Below are 19,921 nucleotides of genomic sequence, written 5' to 3'. Positions count from 1 at the left end.
AGGGAAAAACGGTTTACAGGAATGGCTGCTGTTGCCCCTCTGTTGGCTCCCTCTGAGTCCAGGTATGGTTTCCTGCTTGATCTGCTTCACCTTGTTTGGCATCATCCCCTGGGGCTTATGTGCTGACTATGAAGGTCTCAACCCAGCGAGAGGATTCCCTCTGCCCCTTGGAAGCCATCGCCTTGGTCCCCTCACTTTGCACTGATGTCTTACTCAATTAAAAGCCTAAAACCCTCCAGAGATTTTTCTGATTCTCATTCCTTCACAGAGCACATAAATCTTCTTACTTGTTAAATTTTTATCTCACAACAGTCCCTTGTAATAAAGAGAGAATGTTTAGCAAATTCATATCTTTTGGGCATGATAAGGCGAAGGAAGGAAGGAAGGAAGGAAGGAAGGAAGGAAGGAAGGGAGGGAGGGAGGGAGGGAGGGAGGGAGGGAGGGAGGGAGGGAAGGAAGGAGGGAGGATGAAGGAAGGAAAAATTTCTCCCTTCTTACCACTGGATGTCAAAAGAAACAGAAATCTGGTCTTGCAGCCTTTCGTCTTTCCAAAGCATTCTAACTGTTGAGTTTGAAAATTGTCCCAGTGATCCTCTGATATGTTATCTACCCTGGCTGAACACTAAGCACCCAGTTGGAAGAAGATCAGAAAGAGGCATGTAAGACTTTTGCATCTTCTCTCTCAGAGATGGGCGATTTTGATCCCCATGGACTGGGAGTACAGGACAAGAAAGTCTGGACAGCAATGTGGGCCAAATGTCCATCCACTGTGAGTTTCAAGTGGAAACAGACGTGAGTCAACCGCACCTTCTTTGATACTTCTTCCATCATGAGGTAGGGTCTGTGTCCCCACCCCATGATTCTGAGTTCTATGGCTGGTCTGATCAAGAGAATACAATGCCACTGGATGGATGTGATGCTGAACCTCCAGGAGCCTTCAGAGGTTTCCTCCTTTTGAAGACACAGATAGAAGTTAGATGATTGTTCTTATTTTAAATAGATGCTCCCTATTCATGCAGGCTTTTGTGAATCTCAGCGTTCCTGTGGGCATAACTATAACATGGCAATGAAAGAACTAAAGCTATCGAGTGAAAAGTCACTAACAAGTAAATAGCAATCAGAAGCATAACTAAAAGACTTTCAAAATACCAGTGCAAGTCAATGGGAATAAAAGGACTTTTTAAAAAGGTCTGATTTACAAATGACCTTTTTAAGGAATATATCTATGAAGTGAGGTTTACCTATATAAACACTCCAGGAGACCCCAACTGCTCCTTTGTACAAAAAAAAAATTCAAAATTGTTATAGATTTATTTTATCCCCCTCTGAATTTCAATCTGTATCTCCCCTGGGACCCATCTCTGAAGATACAGAAATTGCCTATTTCCAGGTACAAACAGAACTGGAATTGAAATCTCTCCCTTAGTCCCAAATGCCCAGAGTTTTCTGAAGGCCATTAGGGAATGGAAAACAAAAACAGAGTTTGCAGATTTTTTTTTCCTCAAATCTTTTTTTTCTATAGTACTATGGCCTAAATATTTGTGTACCCTCAAAATTCATATGTTGAAACCTAATCACCAATATTAAGAGGTGGGGCCTTTGGAAATTACAGGAGCTTAAGGGTGGTGCCTTTTGAATGGGATTAATGTCCTCATAAAAGAGGTCCCAAAGAGCTGCCTTGCCCGTTTCACATGAGGACACAGATAGAAGGCGCCATCTATGATTGAGAAAACAGGCTATCTCCAGACACTCAATCTGTCAGCACCTTAATCTTGGTCTTCCCAGCCTCAAGATCTGCTGAGAGAAAAATTGTTGTTCCTTAGAAGCCACCTAGTCTATGGTATTTTGTCAGTTTCCTCATCTACAAAAACAAAAGATCACCCTGGACAAGACCATCTGGCAGTACTTTCCAGTCCTAGGAATCCAAAACTTCATACTTGGCAGGTGTGAGATCAGTCCTTTCATTGTAACCTTGGAGAAAAGTCCTCCTGGGTTAGCTCAAGAACCTGTTCACTGTGTTGAGAGGGATGGTTGCCAAGAGAAACCCAAGTAAAGCAAGAGTACAATCACTTCCAGCCTTCTGAAAGGAAGTTGGTCAATGCAAACCAAGATGGCGTGTAGAGTCACATACAGGTTTCATCACACCAAAACTATTTATTTCTCTGAGTTAAAGAAAGATGATGCCTGACTTCCATAGCTTCCCAGAGCCTTCCTGATGACAGCAAGCATTCCCAGGGCTGACCCAACTGCCACCTGAGTGCTCTCTGCTTCCATCATTTCTGAGACACCACAGAACTTCCAACCTTTGAAACTTTTCTCATTCCTGTCTCATTCTCTCTCTTAGTCAATTGAAATTCTCTTTTTCTTTTATCTTGAGAAGATTTATGCAGTGGTAGAAAATCCAGGGATTTAATTTTTGTGCCCTGATATCCACACAAAGCCGGTTGATAGTAGAATGAATGAATATCCCCAAGGAGCCCCGGCTAACAACCTCAGCCTTAACTGGAGCTCTTTGGAATGTTACAGAAGGTCGCTGATGTGCCAGATAGGCATGGGGTGGGGAGTGGGCTAAAGTGGTATTTATAAAAAATACTTTTGTGTTACTCAGTGGAAACATGTAGAACAATGGACACAAAAGGTGGCCCTCCAAGAGGTGAGGATAGATGAGGAGTTGGGTATGTAATAAAGGAAGCACTTTAAGTCAGTGGGTAAAGGAGATTACTGCTAATAAATGTCATGGGTCTACCGAGTTTTAAAGAAAGGAAATAAATAAAGAGAATCATATTCTCTACCTCTCACAGAATACACACACAAAAAAAATATTTCTGCTGCATTAGAGTCCTAATGGTCAGAAGTAAGACTTTATCACTATTAGGAAAAAAATGTAGGGCAAACCTACTGCATTTATGGCATTGAAATTGGGAAATATTTCATAGACAAGGCATAAAAAAATTATGACACACAGAAGACCAAATTAATAAATTTTCCAACATCAAAATATAAAAACTTCTGGGCACAGTGGCACATGCCAGCAGCTTGGGAGGCTGAGGCAGGAGGATCATAAGTTCAAAGCCAGCCTCAGCAATTTAACTAGGCACTTAGCAACTCAGAGAGACCCTGTCTCTAACTAAAATATTAAAAAGGGCTAGGGATGTGGGTCAGTGGTTAAGCACTCCTGGGTTCAATTCCCAGTGCCAAATCATCATCATCTTGTTTGTTGCAAAAGATACCATAAACAAAGTTTTAAAATAAGAGGAAAACTGAGAGACAATATTATACCTAATCCTTTCCAGAGAAAGAATTGGTATCCAAAGAACCCCAAAAATCTAGAAAAACTGACAAACTACTAAAAAGGGTATGAATGTGTATCTTACAAAACAAGAAATCTTGAGATCAGTATATGTATAAAATGTTACTTAATCTCTCTGGTAATCAAAGAAAAGCAAGGAAAAAAAGTCATTCACATCTGTGGTTCAACTTATAAGGTCTGTGACAGCAAGTACTGGAAAAGAGAAGGAGAAAGAGAACATCCACTCTTGGTGGGAAGATAAATTGTACAATCACTTTAGGGAACTTTTGGCAGTGTATAAATGTATCTCTTAAGAACAAAAATTCATTTCTAGTATATATCCTAGAAAAGCCTTCATACATGTGTGCAAAAATGTTCAAACTAGCTGAAATGTTTTCAAATGCTAGTAACTATAAACAATACAAACGTCTACCACTAAGGCACAGGACATATATGGTATAGTCACATAGACCTCTACACAGCAGGAGAAATGGACAAACTAGAGTTAAATGTATCAGCACCAAGGAGAGCAACTTGCTGAAAACTATAGTAACCATTTCTGTGAATACTATATAATGTGTATAAATAATTAAGTATGAAACTAATGTAAAAAAGCTTGAACTAGAAGAATAAATACCAGATTCTTGACAATGGTTGCCTCTGGCATTGGGTAGTGAATAAAACAAAGTAGAGAAATTTTATCTGTATTTTAAGAAATTTTATAATAAAAATAAATGTGGAGTACACAAGACATAATATAAGCATTTGCTCATTCTGGGTAATGGGCACTCAGGGGTTTGCATTATTCTCCAGATTTTTCTATTTTGATTTTTTTCATTACCAAGGGGGAAAATATCAGATGATGTTCTCACATTGAATGTAAACCTTCACATGCTAAATGTCTGCATTGCTTTCTCCATCTCTTCCCCAACACAGACCTTCATCCTTCTCACATAGGTCATTACTAGTCTCCCAACCTCCAGTCTCCACCTCTATAGTGTTACCAGGGTGATTTTTCTGAAATATAAATCTTAAAAAATCATTAAACAAAATGCAAAGGAACTCTCTTATGATAGACCCTCACCTTCAGAATAAAATCCTAGCTTCTTTGCATGATAGACAAAGCCCTCCATGATCCAACCTCTGCTTCATTCTGTACTCCCAAGTCCCACATTCCTTTACCCTCCATCCCCTCATACACACACTGTGCTCAAGCCACACATGCTGCCTCAAAGCTCCAACGTTTTCATTCCTATATGAGCACTCTTTCCCCACTTACTCCAACATAGGACTCAGGAATCATTCCCTGGTCACTCTAGCCTGCAGCCAGGGTTCTTCCTGCTATAAGCATTCAGCAGTTTTCTCACTACATTCTAAGAGTCTTTTTCCTAGGGGAATCTGATGCTCCCAGGCAGCAAGAGCCAGGTCTCCTACAGCACTCTCCTCCCCTGTGTCATAATTATCACTCAGCAAGTCTTGTCCCATTAATAAATTAAAATACGCATGCAAATACAAAACACCCACTGAGCATGTAAAATCATCCTAAGAAGTGTTTCATTCCTTCATGTGACAATGACTAGGAATGACACTAATAGCAATAGTTCTCCTTTGTTGAGTGCTCAACAAAATACATGCCAGACCTCAAGGGGGAATAGGAAACAAGGATAGGCTCTAACCCTTGTCTTCAAGGAGCTTACTTCTTGGTGTAGAAATATTCCAAAGATGTGAAGCAACCTGACCATTATACACAGACCGTGTGCAATGGAAAAGCAAAGTAATGCCCCATTCCAGAAGATTCCCCTAAAAGCATTTAGATATAGGGCTGCATCTCATGAGCAAGAGGTTCCATTTGTGAATCAGATAGGAAGAAAGGGTCCCAAAATAACTGATGCCTCCTCCAAATTTTCCAGCAAATATCCTGCCTGAAACAGGCATGGAAAATTGGAGCAGGCCCAAATCAGGTTAGGACTTCCATGCATAACTGCCTGTCAAAATGCCCTGCATCCCCAGGATTGATAATTTAAGGAGAAAAAGGGGCTGGCACTGGTAACAACTTGGCCAGACAGCCACAATCCTGCCCCTGCACCAGGGCTCTGCTGTTCAAATCAATATTCGTTAGCAAGCGGAATGAGCTCGTTTCACGCATGTTCTAATTAGACAATGGAGATTATTACAAAACACCTGCAATGTTTGTAATCGTTTAAAATAATGAGAATCAATATTAGCTTCCAGAGGCACCATATGGTAAATGCTCATTCCAGGCATGTGGTCCCTGATAGGCTCTCAATGCTTCAAAACTGATCATTAACATTTTTTAATTTGCAAGAAGTTGCTCTCGGTTAATGAATTGGCTGCCTGTGTGCCCTCTGCACAGTGACCGCCTCTAAGTGATCATTTAATTGTAACATGACCTCAGTGCCCACTGAAGCACTTGAGGTCTGCTGCAAAGGATACCCTCCGGAATCAAGCACCTGAACCTTCCAGGCGCTCCTCAGACATCTGACTTCCAAGCCCCTAAGTTTGTGCTGCTTATATCACCCAGAGAGTTTGTGAAAACATGGAGTGATGGGGCCCAAACCCGGGGTTTCTAGCTCAGCAGGTGAAGAATGCAGAATGAGACCCTCCATTTCCAACAGGCTCCCAAGTGCTGCAGATGCTTTTGATCTCAAGAACCCATTTCAAAAGCCCAGCTCTGACAGACAACACTCAGCCTTCCACTATAAATGAACACTTTCCCCATCCCACAAAACTGCATGGAGAACAAATGAAGATTGAGAAGTCTTTAGTTTCTCCTACTTTCCCTTAACAAACTTATAGGCCACACCTAGAGAGATGGGCAGTGAGCTTCACATAATGTGTGTTGAGACAGATGCTGGCCTAGGCATTTAGGCATCTTAATTAACCCTCACCACAACCCCAGAAAAGAGCAAATTGAGGTTCAGGCTTGTTCAATGTCAGCTGACCAATAAATGAATCAGATTCAAACAAAGGCTTTGTGCCCCCAAGTCCTGTGTTTCATCTACCACAGGGCACTGTCTGCATGACCAGAGTGTGTGCCACATCCTTCCTCATAGAGAACGTGCTCTCCCTCGCCCCTGGGCCCCTTTGACCACTCCTGTGTTAATGTGGGGAAGTTCCCTTAGTCTAAACACACAGATCATGCATGTTCCTGGAGCCCAGGCCAGTACTGACTCTCCTTGCTTCACCCCTGGTCAAAAGCTCCCCTTACAGTAAACTGAGTTTGCAACACAAATTCCCGTTGCTTTGCTTTACCATTCTGATCCACTAGTCCTGTGCTTCCCAACTTTGAATGTGCAAAGGAATCCCCTGGAAATCTTGTTAAAACCTGCCTCTGAAGGCATGTAGGCTGAGCCCAGAATCAGCGCATCTAACCTGTTCCCAGGTGATGCTAGAGAAGAAGCGCTCTGTGCCAGAGTAAACACTGAGGACCTGGAGTGGTGGGAAACAGGAGCACTGACCTCAAGCACACCTAGGCTCAAATCTCTTCCACCATGTTTTTCTTAGAGTAGTTTTGTTAACCTCTTGGAACATCAGTTTCCTCATCTATGAAATGGGAATGACTCCTACTCCAAAGCATTATGAGATGAATAAGACACTGATAGAAACCGCTTAGCATTCTACCTCTCTCCCCTTGACAAACTCTCAGCAACACCTCCACCTCTCTTCCTCCTATAACCTAACCTATGAGCCAGACAGGTCCAGCATTTTTACCTTTCTTTTAACAGTGATGAATTGCAGCTTTGCATATACTATGTACACAGCCAGTCGGTGGCAAGTCTTAAAATACAACCAAGGCTGTCTTTATCCCAAGCTGAATACTGTTTCCAAAGCCCCCAAGACTGAGGACTAGAGGAGTTCTTATTTGGTGTTGGAGACAACAAATGATCAGAAGTCTATCCATGACAGGGTCAGGGTCTGTGTGAGGACAACAGAGCTCCGTGGGAGTCCTCAGGAAAGAATGAGCGTCTTGTATTCGACCTTACCTTTTGCTATCTAGAATAAGAAATATGAAGGGGGTGGAGGAGAGATTTCTGTGCAGCAACAGCTTAGAAAGTAGTTATGCCTCATCTTATCTCTATTTGAAGCTTTATTCTCATCCAGGGAGCAACTTGGCAAAACACTCCTTGGGATAACGCACAGGACACGTCTCAGCCCCAGGCAGTGCGCCTGGAGAAATGTACAATCAAAAGAAGAAAAACAGTTAAACCTGAAAAATCATAGGCAGGATTTATAGCAAAGTTCGCTCAGGGGCAGGTAAATTCACTAAGCTCCCTGAGCGCTTTCTTTTCTTCCTCCTTTGATGCTTTAAAATACATAAGACTGTTGTTTTATATCGTCCCCATAAAACATTGCCTGCTACAGAAGCTGCAATCAGGGATTCTGCCGGCATCGGCATTTGTCATTGGGGCTTGTAATTCACAGCAATTCATAAACTTTTTCAAAACGCTATGAACATAACTTCAGGGGGTTAATAAAACAGCTTTCTTCTCCTCTACTTCTTTCCATTGATAACTTATTCAAATTGTAATTGCCCGTAATGTGCACCCTCTATCACATTACTACTCACGCCCCATGCAGTCTCCCACACCATCCATCACCCCCGGCTGTCAGCCAAGTCGGTGTTCCTACCCTAAGAGCAAAAATGTAACTGGTGCTCTTTTCACATCTAGTGGACGAGCCCCTGGCCCACGTGCCCCCCACTCTCCAGCTCTCTCCTGTTGGTGTTGCAAGACAGGACCCTACTGCCCGCTCAGGGGCAGGTATTTCGTCTCAGGGCTGTCCGTGTTCAGTCTCCCAGCATCTGCTGGCTGGTGGGGTTAAGCGGGTTGGGCAGAGTTTCTGAGCATGCGCAGACAGTCCACTGGGTAAGGTGGGTGTTGGCAGGCTTGCAGACTTAAGTCAGAAGACCTCATCACATCCCTTGTGCCCTCTCTTGTGTGAAGGCACGTAAGCCCCTTCAGTTCTTGGAGACTGTTTTCTCACCCGGAAAGTAGAAGACCATAATACCTGACCCCTATTCTCCAGGACCTTTGTCACCATGTTAAGGAGTCGAAGAGATTATTTCTGAGGCTGACTTTGACTCATACAAGAGTATGACATTTCCCTCCAGTGTTTCCCAATTGAAATAGCAAGTTAGGGTGACAGGAATTGAGGTAAGCCTGAGAACAAGGGACCAAATGTGGAGGGAGGTCATGAGATGGAATATATCTCTTAGCAAGCAAATAAAAAGGACATTAGGATTGGTCCAACTGGTTGGTGCTAGGAAGATGGACATCTGGTTTTTGTGGCCCCAAGATGGGCAAAAGTATCAGTCAAGCTGTCATTAGGGACTAGCCACCATCTAGAGGGCAACATGCATCAGAAGATTCTCCTTTGCCCCACTGCCTCTGCTTCAGGTACTGAACCTGTCCTAAGCCAGCACCAGTGGCTTCTCCATCTCCTGAGCATCCCTTCCCAGGAGACTGAAGTCAGCCCTTAATGATCTTCCCTTCAAAAACAACCCCATCATCCCAGATGCTCCTGATGCATCCACCTCAGGCCCCAGAGAGCTACAGAGTAAGTGGGACACTCAGGCCTGTCCCTGGGAGTCTGAGAGCACAGAAAAGACACATGTCTTTGTTCCCTGTGGTTGATTTCAAGTCTCATCCCCACCTCAGTCTTGTTGAAATTCCCTGCAACAAGTGGTAGCAATGGGTTTGCCCAGCAGGAGCCTGAATGTAACCAAGAAGAGAGAGGAGAAATCTTGGTCAAGAGACCTCCCTGGTCCCCATCATCCTGAAATGGGTTCTTTTTATAATACATGAGGGAAACAAATTGTTTTCTACACCCATCTAGGCTGAGAAGTGGCAATAAAAGAAAGGGGGAGGAGAGAGAAGAGAAGTCTCTCCTTAAATCCCACAGTTAAGCCTCCAACCTTTGCCTGAGCCCCTGGGAGCCCCAGGTCCCCTGGGAAGAGGCAGGTGTAGGAAAAATGCTCTTTTCTGCAGCTGCTACCACTTAACACAAATCATTTATTTCATCTTCTTAGCAAGCACCGGGTGTCTCCAATCCCACCGACTGCTTTCTCAAAACCTTAAGACTTAGCATTCCCTGGTAGGACTTCCTCACGAACAAGATTGCCTTCCTCGTCCGATTTACATTAGCAGGGAGTCTGTTATTAGCTTGATATTTTATCTCTGACACTGTGAGAAATATTGCTGCCATAAACCCGGGTGCCCTTAGTAAAAGCTGAACTACTTGGCAAAAGCTAATAAAGTGAGGAACAATGAAAGCAATTGGCTGTGAATGCCTAAGCAGCAAAGACGACAGCTGCCCCCCAGGTCTAGCCCTAGGCATGTGCACCCACAAATGTGCACACACACACACACACACACATGCACACACATACACCATCCCTCACCACACTCCCTAGACATGCCCTTCCAAAATAATTCTCTGTAGTCCGAGTCTCTTGCTTGGCTCATTCTTAAGAAGCTGGGCTCCACATTACCCAAGCCATACTAAAGTTGTTAGTTTAGGGCCTCTCACACTTTAGAAGGTTCAGGAAAAAACAAAGAGCTTGCCAAGAACTCAAATTCCCAGCCCCTGTTCCCTTTCAGAGATCTGAGTACGTAATGACGTCTGGAAATTTACGTTTATAACAGGATCTCCAGGAGGCCAAAAAGGACCAGACTTCAAAAAATGCTGTACACTAGTCATCCCTAATCTGAGGGGCATGCATTCCAAGATGCCCCAGTGGATGCCTCAAACAAGATAGCACAGAACCCCATATAGACTGATTTTTCTTCTACAGTCATATACTATATAAAAATGTTTTGGTCAATGAGAGACCACATATATGATAGTGGTTCCATAAGATTATAATGAAGCTGGACAATTCCTATTGCCCAGCGATACCGTAGTTGTTTCAGTGTCACGATGCATGTTTGTGGTGATGTGGATAAAAACAAACCTATTGTGCTCCTAGTCATATAAAAGTATAGCACATAAAATTATGCACAGTATGTATACAGTAAGCTAAACCATCTAGGTTTGTTAAAGTACATCCTATGATAGTCACACAACAATGAAATCACCTAATGACGTATTTCTCAGAATATGTCTATCAATTGACCCATGATTACATACATACCTACTACAATCAAGTTTACCTTATTAATAAGGCACTATAAGAGATTAACAGGAATGACTAATGATAAAATAGGACAATGCTAATGATATACTGTCATAAAAATTGTTTGCAGTGTGAATTGTTTACTTCTGGAATTTTCCATTTAATATTTCGCAGACTTCAGTTGACAGCAGTAAGCGTGTGCAACTGAAACCGCAGGAAGTCACACTGCAGATAAGAGGGAACTCCTCCATTAGCAGGTAAATAGTGAACAGGAGGGCAGGAGTGCCCTGTCTTGGCACCACCATTCAGTGAAGAGTGGACTTCACAACAGAAAAAGTTTGGCAAGGCCCCTATTTAAGATTTGCCCCCAAAGCCCCAAAAGCCTCAGTCCAAGGCCACCACATCAAAATGGCAGCTTCCTTTTTCCCAATTCCAGTGCCAGCCTGGCTTCTGTGTATGTGCCTCATATGCAAAGGAAGGGCCTGCTCAGTTATATCGATGAGCATGTGCTGTGAGATGGTAGATGTACTTTAAGGAATTTTAATAAAGTCACCATCTCCTTTGGCTTTGGCTACCTGTTGGGGAAACAGCCCTGTAAGAGAATCCCAAATTCAGTAGCTGGAGGGAGATACAGACTGATACACATGTCTGCACACATTGGCTGAGAAATTCCAATGAGCCCTGTGATAGTACTGTTGGGTTGTGTTCCGGGGGTAATCTTTGTCTACCAGCTGCTAATATTCTGGTGGAAAACAATGAAGACCCAATCACAAGTAGCCCCAGCAAGTGCCTATGTTTTTAACAAGTGTTTCTTTGCCCAGCGTGAGACTAGAAGTAGAGGAGGTGGGCTCCACCATGATGAATTATGAGGTTGCTCAGAACCAAAGAAATGGCCCTAATGAGGTGGTCTCAACCCTGACCACGTAGAGGAATCATCTAAGGAATTAAAAAATAACAATAATAACCAACCCTAGAGATCCCAACTCAGTGATCTGGAATGAGGCCAGGTGCAGGTAGTTTTGCTAGCCCCTCAGATGATTCTAACATGCAGCTAGAGTCAAGCCTCGGTGCCTACAAGAACTTCCAGGGAGTTGAAAACCATGTGCTCAACCTTCACTGCCGTTGAACCTGGGTAGCTTCACAATATGTTGATGCTGGGGTTCTATGCCCAGAGATTCTGATTCATTGGTCTAGGGACTTTTTAAATCTCCCCAGGTGTTTGCTTTGTACAGCAAGGTGGAGAATGTTAGCTAGAGGATGTTTCATGCTGGGGGCTGCCTGCCCTTGGATTCTGGATTTAACCAGAGGGATCTAGTGGGAACCACAGGATTTGGAATTGAGGCTGAATTCAAGATTTAACTTTGCCATAAACTTGTGGCAATTCAGGCAAGTCATCAACACTCTGAACCTCAGCTTCTTACAATTCCATCGCACAGAGGTGGTATAAGAATTAAATAAAGCCATTTGGAAGTACTCTAAAGATGATGATCGACTAGATTCACATTATTTATTTGGCTGATTGCTGGATTCTTCCTTAACCAAAATATCTGTTTGTATGGAGTTATGTGGGAGAGGCCCCCCAGATATATAATAATACCAATAAATGGTACTGTGTGTTTAAACACATTTTTCCATCATTTTCTTATTTGACTCTCAAGTACTGTGAGATTATGATGTCTCATATGAGAAAAGAGGAGAAAAAGGCTCAAACATTCACAGTGTGGGGCTGTCATCACCCACATGGTAGAAGCACAATTCAACTTGTCTCTACTGACTTGAGACGCCCAACTCCTTTCCTTATTCCAACGTTTCGCCAGCTTTACCATGCAACGGATGATTGGGCCTCATCCCAAGACTTTGCTTCTGTAGCTCTAGGGTAGGGCTGAAGAAATTTGCATTTCTAACATTGCCCAGTTGCTGCTGGTCAAGTGGCCTCACTTTGAGAACCACTGAACTACTCCAAACTTTGTTAGTAGAGAATTGTCCTTCAGAATAAGACAATTATGACTGTGACCAAAAACTATGGGGGGACAGAGGAAATGGGGGAAAAAATGAACCACCTGAGCGTCATCAACTGCCCCTTCTTCTTTTAAGCATACAAGGAAACAGGCTCAGTAAACCAAAATACTATATCAAAGACACTTGGCTAATGTGTGCTTCTCACTATACAAGAAAGGGCAGCCAGGAGTTGGCTCCTAAAGCTAGAGAAAATACCAAGAAAGATTTTGGTGCCATGAACTCAAGAAATATTAGAAACCCAGGCTCTGGAGGGTTTGAACTCCAATATATTAGTCATGTGACTTTGGATAAGTCAACACAACTCTTTAAAACACAGTTTAATTGACTGTAAAATTGAGAAAGTAACTGTACCTAGCTCACAGGACTGCTGTGAGACCATTTAATAAGATAATAAATGTGAAACACACAATTTACCTGGCCCATATTAAGCACCCAATAAGTATTAGCAGTTACATATAATCATTATTGTTATTGCCACCACCATCCCACTACTGTCAAGATCAGCAAGCACCAGCTGAGCACCTAATGAGAAAGAGTGCCCCGGAATTTGGCCCTAACAAGCATTTCTCAGGCTGTATGGAGGCAGAGCCCCGGGCTGGTGCTGCCTGCAGAAGTGCCTCTCAAAAGAACAGAATGACATGCATTTCTCAAGTTCAAGTAGGATAAAAAGGATATTCCTTTGAGACTCTTCTAACCACCTCTGAGTTCCACGGAAATGTGTTGTCACCAAGTCATTATTGTGGAATTGATCATCTGCATGCTCATTGACTCCCTCACTCTCTAACCTGATTTGTCAGGGCCCATCCCAGTTTCAGCACTGAATGTCATGCACCCCAGGAAATCCCTTAGTCCCAGGCAAACCAGGAGAGTTGCTCAAGAGAACTCTCTTTCACATACCTTTTGGTAAGATGAATATTTTAATTATCAGCATTGGCAAGAATACTCGAAGGGTAGAGAGCAAGGTAAGAATCTGTCATCCTACCCTAGGCAAAAAATATAGAGGAGTTATAGCCCTGACTTCCTTAATCCTGTGTCCTTTTCTATTTCCCAGCCAGAAGTGATCCTAGATACATTTATATACATTTATCATCTTAAAAAGATTCTTGGTTCAAGGACTTTATATTTCAATGGAAAACCAAATATTAGGTGAAGACCTGGAGTAATTATGAGTGTATGATTTATATTTGGAGGTGAAGAATTCAGGACCATCCTTCCTGAACCTCTCCCAAATCACAGACTTCCAGTGCACACATTCTCTTCCTTGCACAAGCTATTCCTCCTAGAGGAGGGACCACATCAGAACCACCTAACTCAGGAGCTAAAAAATAACAGTCTGCCTCAGGCCGAATCCTATCTGCTTTGGAAGTAAACTTTTATTGGAAGAGTCACACTCGTTTGTTTACATATTACCTAAGGTTGTATTCCTGATACACCACCAGAGCTGAGTAGTTGCAGAGAAGACCCTCTGACCTATAAAGCTAAAAATATTTCCCACTTGCTCCCCTATAATTCTAGCTTCTTGCTACTCAAAGTATGGTCCATTGACCAGCTGGGCATTATTTGAGAGCTTGTTAGAAAGGCAGACTCTCTCAAGTCCTACTCCAAACCTTCTTAATAAGAATCTGCATTTTTAACAAATGACCTAGGTGCAAATGAAAATTTGAAAATCACTACCCCAGGGGGTTTCTTCCAACTGTCCATAACTTGGATTATATATTTTAGATACCAACTTCCTCCTACAGCCCTTATCTATGCCCACATGAGAATCTTGCCCTTGGACATCCACTATTACCAAAGTTCTGAGATAAAATACAAACTGTCCAGTTAAATTTGAAACTCTAATAAACAAATACTTTTTAGTATAAGTATGTGCCAAATATTTTATGGGATATACTTATAACAAAAACCCAGCTGGAGGTTCTATAATTTTATTCGCCAAATATTGCAACCCTACCATAAGGAGAGCCTCAGATAGTTATTTGGCCAAGCAGATCAAGTATTGTACTTCCTATGATACTTTGCCTGGGAGTATGACTTTCAAGAATGCCTCCCATCCCTGGGTGCACAAATTACTTCTCTTACTTGTACCCATCAAGAGTACAGTTTATTTCCCCTCCCCATGAATCTGGCCAGAACTTCAGGATTGCTTTGACCTGGCATACTTGACCTTATTCTGGTGACAGGCCATAGGAAACCTGTCAGATTCCACTTTGATTCTCTTGAAACCCAACCACTAAGGAAGTCCAGAATCGTCCCACTGATTTAAAGAGCCATAGAGAAAGACCCTAGAAGATGAGAATCCACAAAAAGAAGAACCAGGGTGTTCAACCTCCAATAACACCAAGGCCTCAGATTCTTGAGAGAGAATGTCTTGATTTAGTCTAGCCTAACTGACAGGTGATACAGTCTACAGTTTATTGACCCCACCAACAGCACATGGTGCAAACTGCTCAGTCAACTTAGAAAATCACAAGAAATAAGTTGTTTCTATAAACAATCCTTTCATTAGGTACCAATAAAAAACTGATACACTTCCTTTGTCCCAAAGTAGACACTTGGCTTCACTCCCATAAGGCTGTTTCTGGTAGAGGAAACATCCATCTTCAAAGATGGCCTCTGTCCTCCACTTGCCATCTTGGAAGAAACAATTCTGTTGCCTGCCAAGTTGGTGGCTGGTGTTCTTGTTACCCCATCTGAGATCACAGCTGTGAATCAAGCCTTTGATGAGCTGATATTTCAAAGGCATGCTCCTCCCCAGGGTCTAGCACCATCCACTAGACAAGACTCACTTTGTAAGTCATGAACAGCTATCTTCTTACTCCCTTTTGACTGCATGAATTTAAGCTTTTGGCAGAATATAAATATCCTTGATTAAACAGGAGAATCTAAAACTCGATCTTCCCATCTCCCTGTTTTCCTCCTCTCTTTGCCAAAGGGCACTTCTCTTTCTCCATGCTCTACACCTATTTTTCCCTTCTTCAGAAACCTCAGCTCTCTTCCCTTTAGTGTCCTCATCCCTGGTTCTACTGGCTGCTGCCTGCATAGGTGCAGGGAACTCATCGTAAGAGTCCACATGCATGCAGAGCAGGGATCAGCTGGGATCTCCTCTCTGATAGTGGTTTTAAAGAAGCAATCCTTCTGGACTTATGAAGTTGAATTCCAAAGAAATTCTCAGTCCCATTTGTCCTTTCCACCCCAAAATTAATTTTTCTCCTCACATACATAACTGGAAGAATCCTATGCTTAAGAAGAAGTGGCACCAGGGTCTGCTGACATTTCTGCAACCTCGATCCACCAGTCACAGTCAACACCACATGTGTACCTCCCCTCCCAGGGCCTGCCTCTCTTGCCTTGTTACCATTGACCAGGTCTGGGTGTAACCACACTATGCAATGATGCAGAGGCCAGACTTTGGAGCAGTGTGGGCCTAGTTCTGTATCCCATCTGCTTACTAGCCTTGTGATCTTGGACAAGATCCTGAACTTTTCTATGGCTCAATTTCTTCAGTTGTTAAATGGAGAAAACAATATCTGCTTCCCATATGATGCTACTGGCTTGATACCTTCCCATGTGATGGTGATACCTGGTACTGTACCTATATTTTGTCTCTCCTTCACTTCTGCAAAGAGGGTTTCACAAAGCTTAATGGGACCAATCACCACCCCTAGACAATTCTTCATTTGCCCTGATGGCTCCTTGTCAGGTGAAAAAAAGCAATTCATTTGTCCACAGAGGACGACAGACCAATGGGTCACTACTAGCTCCTGTTCATTCAGAGGGGGTGTTGCCTAGTGCAAAAAGCAGATAATTCAGTCTTTCTAGTCTCCGCCTAATTACTTCCACTGCCCTGGGCAAGTCACTCAACCTCTCAGAAACTAAAATTCCTCTTCTCTAAAATAAGGGAATGAAACTACCACAAAGGCCTCTTTGAGTGTTAAGAATTGAACCTAAAAGTCCCAATGACTTCCTTTTCATGGGCCCAGATTCTGCTCCAATTATTTTTCAACCCAATTTGCCCCACTGCATTATCCTTGCATTTCCGCTGCTTATTTTTATCCATTTTTGGAAATGCAACAAGTTCTGTGCCACACTCCACCTTCTCTGTCTGCCATGTCCCCTCCTGGGCTGGCCATCCATCAAGTGACTTGGGGTGTGGCAACTACAGGGTCCCTGTTTCCCATCCAGCAAACACAGGTCCAATGGGTTCCAGTCCCCCAAGGGGTTGAAGGCAGTTCTGCCATTAGGAATTTCTAAAATAGTGGAAATAAATGTTCTCCAACTCTGCACTGTGCACTACGGCGGCCAATGGATATACGTGATGGTAAGTGCTTTAAAATGTGACTAATAAGTCTAGGGGGACTGAATTTTTGAATTTTGTCTCATTTTAACCATTAGACCTTAAACAGCCCCATGTGGCTGGTGGCTAGCGTGTTGGATGGTACGCTTTAAGGGAAATGTTACAGAGAAGCAGCTTAAAGGGCAGTGCTGGTGGGAATCACAAACATGTCTGCGGACGACATTTACTCTGCTGGGAATGATTTATTCTTTGGGGACAGGAAGTTCTGGCTCACTTTTAGCAGTAACAACCTAATCATCCAGGGGAAAAGAAGAATACATGATGCCCACCCCCAACTCTCCATCTACCACCCTTCTGGGTTCTCTGAAGTCACCCAGCACAAGGACATCCCTGGCTATGTCAGAAATGACCCTCAGGATCTTTGACTATGAGCCCACCCTTCTACATACTCCATTGCCCCAGTACATCTTATTCACCTGTTCACCTCTGGAGCATCCAAATGAAGCAAGTTAAAAAATAACAACCTGCAGAATATTAAAACCCACACCTGGCCTTCTCAGGGTTACAGGAGTGTAGGGTGAATAGGATGCATGAGAAAGGTAAATTGCTATTTAGAACTTAAGTGCTTAGAGAAAACCCCCAGTGTGCTGCCTAGTACACAGGGTTAGATCACTCTCAAGACCCCAGAGCAATCCTGAGCCTGGACACGAAGTCACCAGTAGCTGAGACTCCTTTGTCTCCTCCCCATGATGCAGGCAGGAGGCGGTCCCTAAGCCAAAATGAGCATTTATCTTCTCCTCAAAGCTCTAGATCTTCCCTGTCTCCCAGCTGACCTTCACCTTCCCTTCCGCTCATAACCTCCACTGCCTCCTTCACTACTAACCACTGATACTTACAATCCAATAAGACCCCTAACTAGCGGGAGTGAGCAGCACTTTGCTTTGCAATGCCAGAAAGTAGAGGGTATGAAATACCTAATATCCCTGAGCTATCCCTGAGCTCAAGACCAAAGACAAGAGGATTATGCACTTCCCTCTGCCCGGTCAGGAAACCTGCCTTCGTCCTCTTCCACTTCATTTCTGTCTCTCCACTCCCATGTAGGTTCATTACTGTGAATGACAGCCCACCGTAACATCACATCTCAACATATCACTGAGGCAGACACCAAATATGCTCAGACAAAAGCCAGGACTTGGACTGAATTCTAGCAAATTCAAGAAAATCAGGAATTCTAAAGAATGGGAGCAAAACCCAGGCTATACATATATACATATTTACATATATATATATTTTTTTCAAATATCACTGAAATTTGCACATAAAGAGACAAAGGCCCATAGGGTTCAATGACTTGCCTTAGCCCTAGCAGAAAGTCATCATCCTTATGTAATAAATGTATCCCAATAGGATGCTGTCACCCAGCCAGCATCCCCAAAAGTGCTCTCACAAGACAGTAGATAAGAGGGAGCCCTGAGGTTGCATATGTCAATACTTACCCTTTTGAACATGCCAGGAGCAAAAAGGACACCACATCTCTGGCACCTCTGTTACTAAGAGTCATCTGAGACACATCACTGCACCTACACATGCTCTTACTCTCCTCATCTATAAAACAAGGAGCAGAGGATCTCTGAGACCTCCTTGGTTCACACGTGCTGACCTGAAGCTCTGAAATGGTCTTAGAGCTTTGAGAAGGACTCCTTCTGTGACCAGAAATACAGACCCACAAGCTCCTAGAGTTGACATTCCCTGAGAGCAGGGCCCTGGGGTTGTTTCCCCTTATTCACCCTAGTCATTTAGAACACCTGGAATAAAGCAGGTGCTCAGGAATCATTTGCTGATAAATGAATCCATTTCAGTGTCTTTTCTTCTAAAATACCAGTTCAAACTTGGGATTGGAAAGGCAGGTACAACTTTGAGTCAACTAAGGACCAAGAAAGCATGAGAGAAGGCAGCTACTGGCAAAGGGATGATTAACTCATGAGAGATGATCAGACCAATTCCAAGAATGCAAATCTAGGCTCACCCACAACTCCAGGCAAAAGTGTAGTAATTTTGTAGAATGTGCTTTCTAGAACCATCTGCATCCATAAACAAACCAACCAATCAGCCTATTAGATGCAGGTACCTAGACCCCTACATCAGACCTACTGAATGAGGCTCTCTTGGGGGGGGGGGTGCTCAGGGATCTGAATTTAGTAGCTTGTGTTATAGTTTGTATGTGATGTTTCCCAAAAATAACCTTCATGTGTAAAACAATGCAAAAGGTTTAAAGGAGAAATGATTGGGTTATGAGAATCTTAACCCAATCCGTGAATTAATCCCCTGATGGAATTAACTGAGTAGGAACTGAAGGCAGGTAGAGTGTGGCTGGAGGAGGTGGAGAATTTGGGGCATGCCACTGGGGTATATGTTTTGTTTCTGGTGAGTAGTCTCTCTCTCTCTGCTTCCTGACCATCACGTGAGCTGCTTCCTTCCACCATACTCTTCTGCCGTGATGTTCAGCCTCACCTGGAGCCCCAAGGAATGGAACCTGCTATCTTTGATTTGAGACCCCTAAAACTGTGAGCTCCCAAATAAATTTTTCCTCCCCTACAATTGTTCTGGTCAGATCTTTTAGTCATAGTGGTGAAAAAGCAGACTAAAACAGCTTGCTTCCCCAGTGATTGTGAGGAGCTCTGGAATTTGGAAACCATGACTCCTTAAGCACATTCCCCGAGTCTGTGTTGGAAATGGAAATATGGAAGAATTTGGGGAACCCAGACAAAACTCTCAGAGTTGGGGTTCTGGCTACCTTAATGACATTCTCTCTAGACTTCTGCTCCTGCCCATTAGTCTTACCTGATTGCCTGTCCCTTTCCTGAGCTCCCAGATTCACATTTTAAGGATCTAGACTGGAATTCCCATGGAGAGAGTGCTTTAGTCCCTGAATTCATTTTTTGTTGTGATCCAGAGACCTCAGTAGGTGCACCAGAACCACATGCAAGGCTTCTATTTTATACTTATCAAAGAGGGGGCAGGAGGGGAGAGCAGGCTGAAGCTGCCTTCCTCTTGGCTCCTGGCTATTCTGAGCTGTTTAATTGATGTTCTAGTTCCATTTTATTGGTGAGTTGAAGGATATTGGTAATTAATCAATCAGTCATTATCAAACACTCACCAGGTGAGAGGCACTAAGAGGGGG

The 19,921-nt window shown here is 43.2% G+C and overlaps 1 protein-coding gene across 7 annotated transcripts in view; it reads right to left on the bottom strand.

Annotated features, from left to right (window-relative positions):
• The window catches only part of NRXN3 (neurexin 3), a gene marked incomplete at its 5' end in the record, with an annotated part of 1,519,183 nt that overhangs the window by 1,407,198 nt on the left and 92,064 nt on the right, over nucleotides 1-19,921 (bottom strand). The gene's annotated exons all lie outside the window — the stretch shown is intronic.

This window comes from Spermophilus citellus (genome assembly GCF_964194105.1).
Source record: "Spermophilus citellus genome assembly, chromosome: 4".
NCBI classification, from domain to species: Eukaryota; Metazoa; Chordata; class Mammalia; order Rodentia; family Sciuridae; genus Spermophilus; species Spermophilus citellus.
The sequence above is the reverse complement of the archived record's forward strand: the minus strand, read 5'-3'. Positions and strand labels throughout refer to the sequence as shown.